At 35.4% G+C, this 11,475-nt stretch overlaps 2 pseudogenes; both read left to right on the top strand.

Moving 5' to 3' along the window:
* The first annotated feature begins 3,462 nt into the window (after nt 1-3,462).
* On the top strand, nt 3,463-3,549 carry LOC115899323 (annotated as a pseudogene).
* Nucleotides 3,550-3,813: 264 nt separating this feature from the next.
* Nucleotides 3,814-4,004, top strand: LOC115899321 (annotated as a pseudogene).
* The last annotated feature ends 7,471 nt before the right edge of the window (nt 4,005-11,475 follow it).

Below are 11,475 nucleotides of genomic sequence, written 5' to 3'. Positions count from 1 at the left end.
GTACTTGTGTATAACTAGGTTTAATTTTGTGGAAAATTTGGATAGTTTTTATTCCACATTGTGAAGTCATCCATTTAATGCTAAGTTCTTCAGATATTGAAGAAGAAACTATTAAAACATGAAGTATTGTTTTAATCCTCCAGATATTGCCAAACAAACCACACTCAATTATTGCTAACCAAATTTTAGTATGCGGTGTGAGGGATATATTAACCGTTCCTTTAAAGAATGTGTTTTAAGGTCGGGCGCGGTGGCTCATGCCTGTAATCCCAGCACTTTGGGAGGCTAAGGCAGGTGGATCACGAGGTCAGAAGATCGAGACCATCCTGGCCAACACGGTGAAACCCTGTCTCTACTAAAAATACAAAAAATTAGCCGGGCATGGTGGCGGGCGCCTGCAGTCCCAGCTACTAGGGAGGCTGACACAGGAGAATGGTGTAAACCTGGGAGGCGGAGCTTGCAGTGAGCCGAGATGGCGCCATTGCACTCCAGCCTGGGCAACAGAATGAGACTCCGTCCTCAAAAAAAAAAAAAAAAAAAAAAAAAAAAATGTGTTTTAACACGATTTTTTTCCCCTTGATATGTTATCAATCTTCAATGGCACTAATATATATGATTACATTTATGCCTTGTTTCTGAAATAAGGAGGTTTGATAGAGATATTCAAAAGGAAGAAAATCACCATAGAATATGATAAACCTATATTCCTTTTAGTTATATATATAAACACTTCTAACACTTCTAGAATCATGCAATACAACATTTATTGAGTTTTTATGAATATTTATTCAATTCATTATAAGATCTATGCTAGTCCTAATAACCTCCATTCTCTTATTTCAAAGTGAATACCTCACATTTTATACTGTTACCAACATGCAAGATCAAAGTCATTTTGAACTAAAAGTAACTAATAAGAATATATACAGTAATTCAAATCAACACAGCATATTGCATTATATGATATAGTTGAGAAGCAGAGAATTCCAGTTAAGTATCTTATAAAAATTGTAATTTTCAAAATAAAAAATAAATAAAGCATATTTTACACAATTATTTTAAACACAGTTTTATGTTTCTTTGATGACATAGAGAACTTAATTTTTATGGTACCTCTGAGCTATTTAATAAATATCAATCATCTTTGCACTGTAAGAATGCAATAGTGCCAGTAACCAGAATGTACTCTGAATTGAATGATTAAAAAGCAAAATAAAAACTTATAAAAATGAAAGCTTGCTATGTGGTAATTACTAATAAGTTACCATAAATATTTAGAGATTTAAATGATGTAGACTTTTAAGAAAGTCTCTAGTGTGAGGTGTGTTATTTCCAGAATGTTGGCATTTAATGTATACATAGCTGTAGTTGTCAAAATTTCTTATTTTTCTCAGAGACCTGTCTTGTCTGGTCCATAAATATACAAAAAGGAATTTGTTTCATTTCCCTTCTCAATGTCACTCAAATAATAACATCAGCCAAGAATCGGATGAAATGCTCTGGTGAGGAATCTTATAGTAAGATGAAATCATTCAGTGAATTGTCTGATATTTCACAATGATTCAATTTTATTCCTCAGGATAAATCCAAATGAGCTCAGAAATCTCCTAGTATTACAAACTTTTCCCTGGGGCAGTTCTACAATATCTGCATATTACCACTTTATTGCAGAAAGAGAAGTTATACAAACTATTGAATTACTGTCAAATATAGTTGTATAATTTTTACTGGCACTTTCCTAACTTTAAAAGGGGAAAGTGTCCTTATAAAATATTTTAATGATCAAAACAAATATAATTTAACCAAAAATTTTTGAGAATATCTTAAAGAAATCAATGGTACCACAGAATAAATAAAAAAATCTTTATATGTGCTTCACAGAATCATCCAATTTCTCATACAGTGTTCTTGATTAACCTGTCACACATGACAGAAATCATGCTGGCTTGTTTAGTAATCCATACGCTGATTACTGACAAATGCCAACATACCTCCCACAGTCTGGTATTTGTTAGACCATATATAGTCAGGCTATTATTTACTTTTCTATTTTAGTTATGTTTTTCCTCCATCCCATGTTATTTTTTTATATGTGTACATTCATCTCAGTTTTAGTATCCAGTATAACTCAGAATATGACCACAGAGATTTCATTTATGTTCTCCACCCTCCCTATGTTGGATTTTTTTCTTCTTTTTTTTTTTTAACTGTGGATGAAATTAAGGCAGGATTCCTATTGAATTAGAGGGAGGCATGGTGCATCAGAATCCCCTGGGCAAGAATGAACTTTTTCAAACTACATACACCTGCCTCAGAATCTGATTCACCTCCCTGAGAAAGTATAATTTATTTCCTTTTTCCTACTAGAAATTACTGCCATTGACATTCATTTTCACTGATGGCCATGTGTCAGATGCTCATGTTTTGGGTTAGAAAAAAATGATTGAGGACCACAGTTCAAAGGAGAACTCGTGGCTCCTCTCCATCCACCCGGTCCACCATGCAACACTATCTTTAAGGAGAAAAAGTGCTGCTGTGGTTAAATAGGTTTTAAAACTTTATGTAGGTCACCATGAGTAATTTATCACCATGGGTAATTAATAGTCACAGCTCATTTCTAATAATTGGTGCTCTTCAGATATTTACACAGCAAGGTGCATTAGTCCTGAATTGTGGGTGCAACTGCCTGAAGAACAACCTCTTTCCCTCCCTATCCTTAATACAAGGAATACTTGACACAGGTGGGGTCCTCAACACATGGACAAATGACTCTTGATTTCTTTGCTTGCCATGTAAATGCTTGATCTCTACTCACATCAAAGTGGTCCTATCCAGGTTTGAAATTTAGATTAAAAACACAGAAAGAAAAACCAAGTTTTCTAGCCTGCTTTACTTCTAGGCTACCAAGGTTTGAAATATTTCTTTTCTCCCTATAAGTTGAATATTCTTCATCTAAGAATGAGCTGGCCTAAGCCTCTCCCGAAGCATCCTCAGTTATGAAGTCTAACTTTAGAATATCCAGGAAAAGTATTTTTTTCACTTACTTGTATATAGTACATACTATTTTTCACTTGTGCATACAGTCTAGGATTACAACTAGTAGGGCCCAACTAGAACCTTTTAAAATCAAAGACTACATCTGATACATGAACTAATTCATTTACATGAACATAAATAATAATGACAACTAATGTAATGATGAATGGGAAGAAAAGATAAGAAATGTAAAATTCATCTATTATTTATACTGATTAATATTTTTTAAAAGCTATTCCTCATCAAATCTTTTCATGTCTATATGGTTTTGCTCCGAACTGGAAACAAGGGCCACACTTTATTCTTTTTTGTATCCTAACAGCATATAATACTTAGCAGTGAAAATGCCAAGTACTTACTTATTCACTGACTGTTCAACCACAAATATAAGGATGTATTGATTTATTCAACAAAAATTAGTAAGTAAAGACAATGCTTTCAGGGATCATTTCTACAGTTCATTACTAGAGAAATTTCTCTGAATGTGTAGAGCAGAGGTCCCCAACCCCAGGGCAGCAGATCAGTACCTGTCCATGGCCTGTTAGGAACCAGGCTGCATAGCAGGAAATGAATGGCAGGCAAGCGAGCATTACCACCAGTTTCACTTACTGTCTGATCAGCAGTGGCATTAGATTCTCATCGGAGCTCAAACCCTATTGTGAACTGCACATGCAAAGGATCTAGGTTATATGCTCCTTATGAGATTCTAATACCTGATGAGCTGAAGTGAAACAGTTTCTTCCCAAAACCATCCCCACACCCTGGTCCTTGGAAAAGTTGTCTTCCACAAAACTGGTCCCGAGTGCCAAAAAGGTTGGGGATTGCTAGTGTAGAGCACTGGAAATCAGAAGGAGGTGTAGCGTTCCCTCCCCAGCGTGAAGCTGGCTCTTGGTGCTGCTTCACTGCAAATGCCATTTGCCATTGATGATTGTTCTTCTCTTCCTCTGGGAGGATGCAGTCTCAGTGATTTTGTTAAAACAAAATTAATAAGTACATATCTGTGTTAGACCGTGTTCTGGTCACAAAGTTACAAATTATACTTACACAATTTGCACTTTTTTGTAATACTATCCACTTAAAGAATCTTGAATCTTGTGAAGATAATCTTTTCAACTAGGATATTGTAAAGAAATATCAAGTATAAAATTTAGTATATTCTTATAAAAATAACATTTATACAGTTAAAATTATTGGTAGAAATGCAAGCCACATTGATATTTAGAACTAATAAGCTAGAAAGTCCAATCTTACATTTCACTTCATAGGTGCTGTTTGTTATTACATAGGGTACAGAATAAATATCCATTACTACATGTAACTTCATAATTCCTAAATATTTTGAAATAGGTTGTTTTACCAGACATTCAGTTTTAGATGTTTTTCTTTTGCTATTCAGCAATGAACACATAACTTTTAGTTTAAAAAATTCATCTATATTTATTAAGGATTTTGAAGGTAGATTTGCTTTTCTGTGGTAGATAAATCCATATGAAGCTTACATCTACTAGGAGCAGTAGACCTTACTTTATCCTCAATTCAGTCTGAAACATTTATTTGCCTTGTGTCAGCCTTTATCCACTAGAGGTTCATGTCATCTAGAGGTCTTACAGAAAGGTTAAAATTTCCCAGCGGCATTTTTATTCCGTTTCCTTTCCTACAACTGAAAAAGCCCACTGAGGTGGTAGCTTAGATGAAGGAAACAAGAAAGAATGATAACGAAATAGTAAATGTGAGAGTTAAGTAGTTAAATACAACCATGTAAATTCCCAGCATAACAATTCTGAGTTGTGGTGAGAATCCTACTATAAGCTACTAGTCTATTTTGTATTCCATTTTTATAATAAATATTTATTGGCTGGGCATGGTGGCTCACACCCAAAATCCCAGCACTTTGGGAGGCTGAGGCGGGCGGATCGTGAGGTCAGGAGATGGAGACCCTCCTGGCCAACGTGGTAAAACTCCATCTCTACTAAAAATACAAAAATTAGCTGGGTATGGTGGCATGTGCCTATAATCCCAGCTACTCAGGAGCCTGAGGCAGGAGAATCACTTGAGCCAGGGAGTCGGAGGTTGCAGTAAGTCAAGATCATGCCGGCCGGGCGCGGTGGCTCAAGCCTGTAATCCCAGCACTTTGGGAGGCCGAGACGGGCGGATCACGAGGTCAGGAGATCGAGACCATCCTGGCTAACACGGTGAAACCCCGTCTCTACTAAAAAAATACAAAAAATTAGCCGGGCGAGATGGCGGGCGCCTGTAGTCCCAGCTACTCGGGAGGCTGAGGCGAGAGAATGGCGTAAACCCGGGAGGCGGAGCTTGCAGTGAGCTGAGATCCGGCCACTGCACTCCAGCCTGGGCGACAGAGCGAGACTCCGTCTCAAAAAAAAAAAAAAAAAAAAATATTATTAAGCATCTTACATAACCTAGTTTTTTAGGTGATGTGTGTATATTTTGTGTGTAAATACACATATATGTGTATACAAATATACATAAATTCACATATACATACATGCATACATCCCTCCCTAAAGAAATTATCCTATTTTATATAAAATCCATTATAGGATAAATTAGAGGTATGTAAGGTATGTAAAGCACCGCTTTATATCACCAATATACAGGCAGGTAATATTTTATTTCTAGGAAGTTTTTTCTCCATAAGGATTCAGGTATCTTGATATCCTAGAACAATCTCAGTTATGCAAGTTCATTTCAAATCATTATTTGATGAAGACATAGTGGTTCTGAAGTGCTGCCAGTGGCATCCAGACTTTAATGAAGTGGAAGTTGTACCACATTGACAACTGAGTCATAGCTGTAAGAAGCTCAGCTCAGATAAGGAACCCACAAATCTGCAGATCAAATGGTAAGCAGAATCTTCTTTGCCAGTAATGAAGGTCACAAGTATTGCATCACAAGAGAGAACTGAGTTTTATAAAATCAGAGATTTAAAGTGGAACAAGAAGTCAATAAGAAGCAAGATAAGGAAATTAGGGGATTAAAACTACCTGTCAAAAGCACCTGATTGAGAGTCTTGCGTTTTTTAAGCAAAATATGTTGTAATCAACATAAAGGTCTGTGTTTAAAAATAAATAGTCAAGGTTTACATAGAGCAAAATACACAGGGCAAAACATTAGAATAGCAAATCACTCATTTTCACGTAACAGCAGTTAGTGGATATTAACACAACAGAAGGGAGTCAAATTATGAGGTCATTAGCTTTTTAAAAAATAAACAATTTTTACTATAAAAATAAAACACAAACACAATAAAAATGTGAAGTAGGACAAGACAGTATAAGTGAAAAAGCAAAAGTCTCACTTGTAAGAACTGAGATCCATCTTTACTTGTCCACATAAGCCACTGTTATCCCAACTTCAGCTATTGAATTGAAATGTCACCTCACATACACAAATACACATGTGGGTTCCTGGACTACTCTGCTCTGCTGAGTCACTATCTGCACCAGTGCCAAAGATCCTATAGCTTTAAAATACAATTCAACATTTAATAAGACCATTCTCTGCCTGCATTACTCCTCTTTCCCAGCCACTTTTGTATATACATTTCAGTCTAACTTTTTTTATTTTTAAAAAACAATTCTATTTGGAAATGCTATTGATATTGCATTGACACTATAGACTTTATTAACTTAGGGAGAATATGTATCTTCATAATATAAAATATCTCTCCTAAAGATAGAGGTATTAACTAAATTGAATTAAACCTTGGGAGTAGTGCAGAGTGGGATAGGCAGGTAATTAAAATGGCCCATAACATATTATATGTCATAAAAATAAAATGTCACATTTCTCCTGAAAAGGATGAGCTATTTATAGCTCAATAAGTAAGCATTGATTATAATAATATTATTCCACTGACAAAACATGTTGGTTTCTTCCAATAAAAAGTATATAACGATTAAATATTTTTCTTTAGCACAATCCTCAACATTCCAAAATCTATAACCAGAAATCAATGATTTCATAACCAAATTACACAAAGGGAAGGGAATTACTTGATCTCACACAAAAAACAATCCTAGCATGACATTAGAGGATGGAATGATAGAAGGCCCCACTATATATTAATATATAGTTGGGTTTTTTGTTTTGATTTTGAGGCAGGGCCTCACTCTGTTGCCCAGACTGGAGTGCAGTGGCACAATCTCAGCTCATTTCAGCCTCAATATCCCAGACTCAAGCGATTCTCTTATCTCAGCCTCTCAAGTATGAGACTACAGTCATGTGCTACCACACTCAGCTAATTTTTAAATTTATACATATATATACACATATATATACACACACACATATATATAGTAGAGATAGGATTTTGCTAAGTTGCCCAGGCTGGTCTTGTACTCCTGGGCTCAAGCAATCCACCTGCCTCAGCCTCCCAAAGTGCTAGGATTACAGGCATGACCTATTGCACCAGGCTAAAATTTTTTTTTTATCACGGTGTATGACATGGGGTTTGAAATGCATATGTGTCCATCTATGATCATAAAGAGGAAAAGCCACTTGCTTGCAAGTTGCAAGAGTCAATAACAGAATATAGGAGTAGATATTTTGTCTGACTGCTAGAAGATGCTTTCCATCAGGGTGACTTCCATTATGACATCAGGTAAAAATTCAAGCAGCAAAATGAATCCAGAATACCTCTGGATTTAAAATCAGAAAGTCAGGTTTTATGTCCTAGTTATTTAGCAAGTGACAAATTTTGTGAACCTCATCAATAAAGTGAGGATACTCATACCTAAACATAGTTCTTGTGAACATCATATGAGATTATATGTTGAACTTGCTCTCTGAAACATAAAGTATTTTACTAAATACAAAATCATCTCAATTTATCATGTGGGCAGAATAGAGTTTTGGTTAAAATCATGTATAGATCATTTCTCAAAACTTACTCTGTACCCAGTAGATGCCAACTAGCTTCACAACCTGGGAAGCTATTTTGTTAATTGCCACCCTAGAGTATGTAAACAAGCCTCCAAATGGCCTTCTACTCAGACTCACAGCGTGAATAGCAAAACCAAGCGGGCCTGGGAACTCTCTCCAACTTTTTTGTTTATAGAAGTTCTACTGAAAAGTAATAAGTGCATTCTAAATAGGCTTAATTTTTAGAGCAATATTAGGAAGAAAATTGAGAGGAAGGTACAGAGTTTCCATGTAGCACCTGTCCGCACACACGCACAGCCTCCCCTATTATTGACATCCCCCACAGAGTGGTACATGGTTTTTTATTTTTCTGTTTTGTTTTGTTTATACAGTTGATGAGTCTACATTGAAACATCATCATTCAAAGTCCATGGTTTAAATTTAGTGTTCACTCTTGGTGTTGTGCATTCCATAGGTTTGGAGAAATGTATAATGACATGTAGCCGTCATTAAAGTATCACAAATAACAGTTGCATTACCCTAAAAATCCTTTGTCCTCTACTTATTCATCCCTGTCCCTGTTTATCTTAATGTCCTTCATCTCTTTTTTGTAGCACAGGCTGTTACTCTAGAAATCACTGCATTGCCTTTTTCTCCAACAGTGCAGTACCTTCTTACTTGAAACATCAGACACCATCATAGTGTTTCCTAATCTAACTATAAGAAATGTTGAAAAGAAGTGGAGCAATTTGAGGAAGCTTTTATTTTAATTACAAGTTTGAATGCCTCTTTATCCAGGCTTCTCATATCCAATCTCATGACCATGGTCATTTGGGTCACTTAAAAGCAACCAATTCTCAAACCAGTTATAGTCACTAAAATATGCTCCTCAGCTCAATAGTTTCAGCACCTTGCTAGTCTCCATAACAACAATCAACATACAGATTCCATATTACGTGAAATTTGAAATTCTACTAACAACAAATGCAATTTCTTTATCAAGAAAGATTCAACTAGTTCATTTGCCTTATTTTAATCAGAATCAAGTATGTATGACAAGCTGAGGCAAATCATTGCTGCTCAGGGGGTTGATGAAATGTATTTCTTCCCACCTCAGATTGTTTGTTTTTTCAGTTCATTAGGAAGCTCTCAGGAATGCTGCATATATACTTGGTGTACTTTATTTGATGCAGGGAATTAACACTTAACATTTCTTCAAGGTTGAGTAAAACAGATTTATACAGTTCTCTCCCCACACTCCTTCTGCTCATGTTGCCTAATCAAAATGTATTTCAGTTTGTCAGTCCAAGGCACTCTGCTGAGAACGTTTAAGAAGGAAAATGAGAAGATAAATGTCAGTCTCATGGTACCATCAAGAACACGAGAGCCTCACAAGAAAACCACAGCTAAATCTATTGTGTGATAAAGCACATCAGTGTGAGGGTTTTCTATTTGAAAAAAAAAAGTATTGAGGAGAGGAGAATTAAATAATTACTGCCTTAAAAACAGAGTTAACCAAAAGGGGTGGTATTATAACTAAAAATGGTCAAAATCAGGAGTTGAATACAAATAGTTTCTCATGTACCAGTTTCCTCATCTATGAGTTAGGAAAAAAATATTCAACATTCACATGGTTTCACTTTTTAAAAATTGGACATTATGAATTCTAGAAAAAAATCTTTCTGATTTTTATTACACAAATATTCTGATTATTTGATAGAACATAATTTGATGTACTAATCTTTCCATAAATAAGACGAGAGTTTTCTGGTGAAATTTTTTTTACTTATCTTTGTTAATTTTTAAAGTTTTTGTTGGTTTTGTTTTGCTTTTAACATTAAAACAGACATGGTTAAGCCTATTTTAGTAAGCTCATGCTTATAGTACATGATAGCAGTTTGTTCTAGAAAAGTAATTATTGTTTTATTATAAAGCTATTAAATAATGTAAAAACAATGGATGATTGGATTGAAAATAAGAATTCAAGGAAGATACATCACACCAATAGTATTATAAAATTAAACAGCATTTAATCAATCAGCTCTTTAATAGAATTAGTTAATGTAGTTAGAATCAAACAATTCTAGCCTCAAATAGAATAGTCGCATATTCTTTTGAGAAGAAAGCAAAAATTATATGAAAATCATCAAATCAGAAGAAGATATAGCTACAACAGGCATATAAACAGGCAGGTACAGAAGATCAAGAAGAGACAAATGACAAACAGAACAGTGTACAGAACTAAAACATGAAAACCCACTGGTTTAAAAAGCACAGGATTTTGTGTGATATAATCCTACATTCTTCAGTAAATTCCAATAATTATGATGTCATAAGTTTTTCATTCAACAACCATCATCATTCATTGTTTTCTCCTTATACGTAGGATACTACAGGAGATGCTGGGAAAACAGTGACAAACGGCCCCTATGTCCATAATATTTACCACATTAAAAGGATGACAAATGAGCAGTCAAGTGCAATACAGCATCATAAACAGTGTGATGGTGGTCATCCATGTTCTGTGGGATTCTGCAGGATGAGAGAAGAGAAAGAGGAAGGAAGAGAAATTTGTGTGTTGTATCTTTTATATTTGAACGGAAGTCCAAAAAGTGTTGCTATTTAGTAAGATGCCTCTGGATGTCTTATGGAAAATGGAATTGCCGTGTGTAAGACTGTAGACAGGGTAAAACTAAGAATCCAGACTCACTAGAAAAGAATTAAGTAATAATTTAATTTCAGAAAGGAACATAACGAATTCAAAATTGCTATAGTAATTTTTAAAGCTTCAATGCTTAAATCGGCCATCTAGAGCCTTTGGCTACTTAGAAGTAATTAATAAAACCCAAGTTTCCTAATTTTCTTTTGGAATAGTTTTAGATTTATGGAAAATTTGCAAATATAGTTCAGAGAGTCCTCATATACTCTTCACCCAGCTTTCCCTCTTAACTCTGTCTCATGAAAAGTAATCAAATGTAGCTTCCTCTGTAGTTCTCTGATGGCTCTGTTTAAGATGCAGCTGTTCTCACAACTGCAGAAATTAAAGTGCCCGGAGGAAACTCAGGTCAACAAAAGAGCAAGAGGGGAATGGAAATCTCTAATAAAGGAGATAACTTTTTAAATGGATCTTGAGTTTGGGCTCAGTGGTTCCTGCCTGTAATTCCAGCACTTTGGGAGGCCAAGGCAGGCAGATCACTTGAGGTCAGGAGTCGGAGTCCAGCCTGGCCAACATGGTAAAATGCCCTCTACTGAAAAAAAAAAAAAAAAAGAAAAGAAAAGAAAAAAAAACTAAAATTAGCCGGGCTTGGTGGCAGGCACCTGTAATCGCAGCAGCTACTCGGGAGGCTGAGGCAGGAGAATTTCCCACCTGGGAGGTGGAGTTTGCAGTGAGCCAAGATTGCGCTACTGCACTCCTGCCTTGGCATCAGAGCAAGACGTTGTCTCAAAAAAATATATAAATATAAATAAAAGAATCTTCAATGTAGCATCAATTGTTTAGATATTACTATAATTTAGATGAATCAATTGATTCAAGTTATGTGTGATCTATATTTC

The sequence above is a fragment of the Rhinopithecus roxellana genome, chromosome 8, assembly GCF_007565055.1.
Source record: "Rhinopithecus roxellana isolate Shanxi Qingling chromosome 8, ASM756505v1, whole genome shotgun sequence".
Classification (NCBI taxonomy): Eukaryota; Metazoa; Chordata; class Mammalia; order Primates; family Cercopithecidae; genus Rhinopithecus; species Rhinopithecus roxellana.
This window is presented reverse-complemented; position numbering and strand designations above follow the sequence as displayed.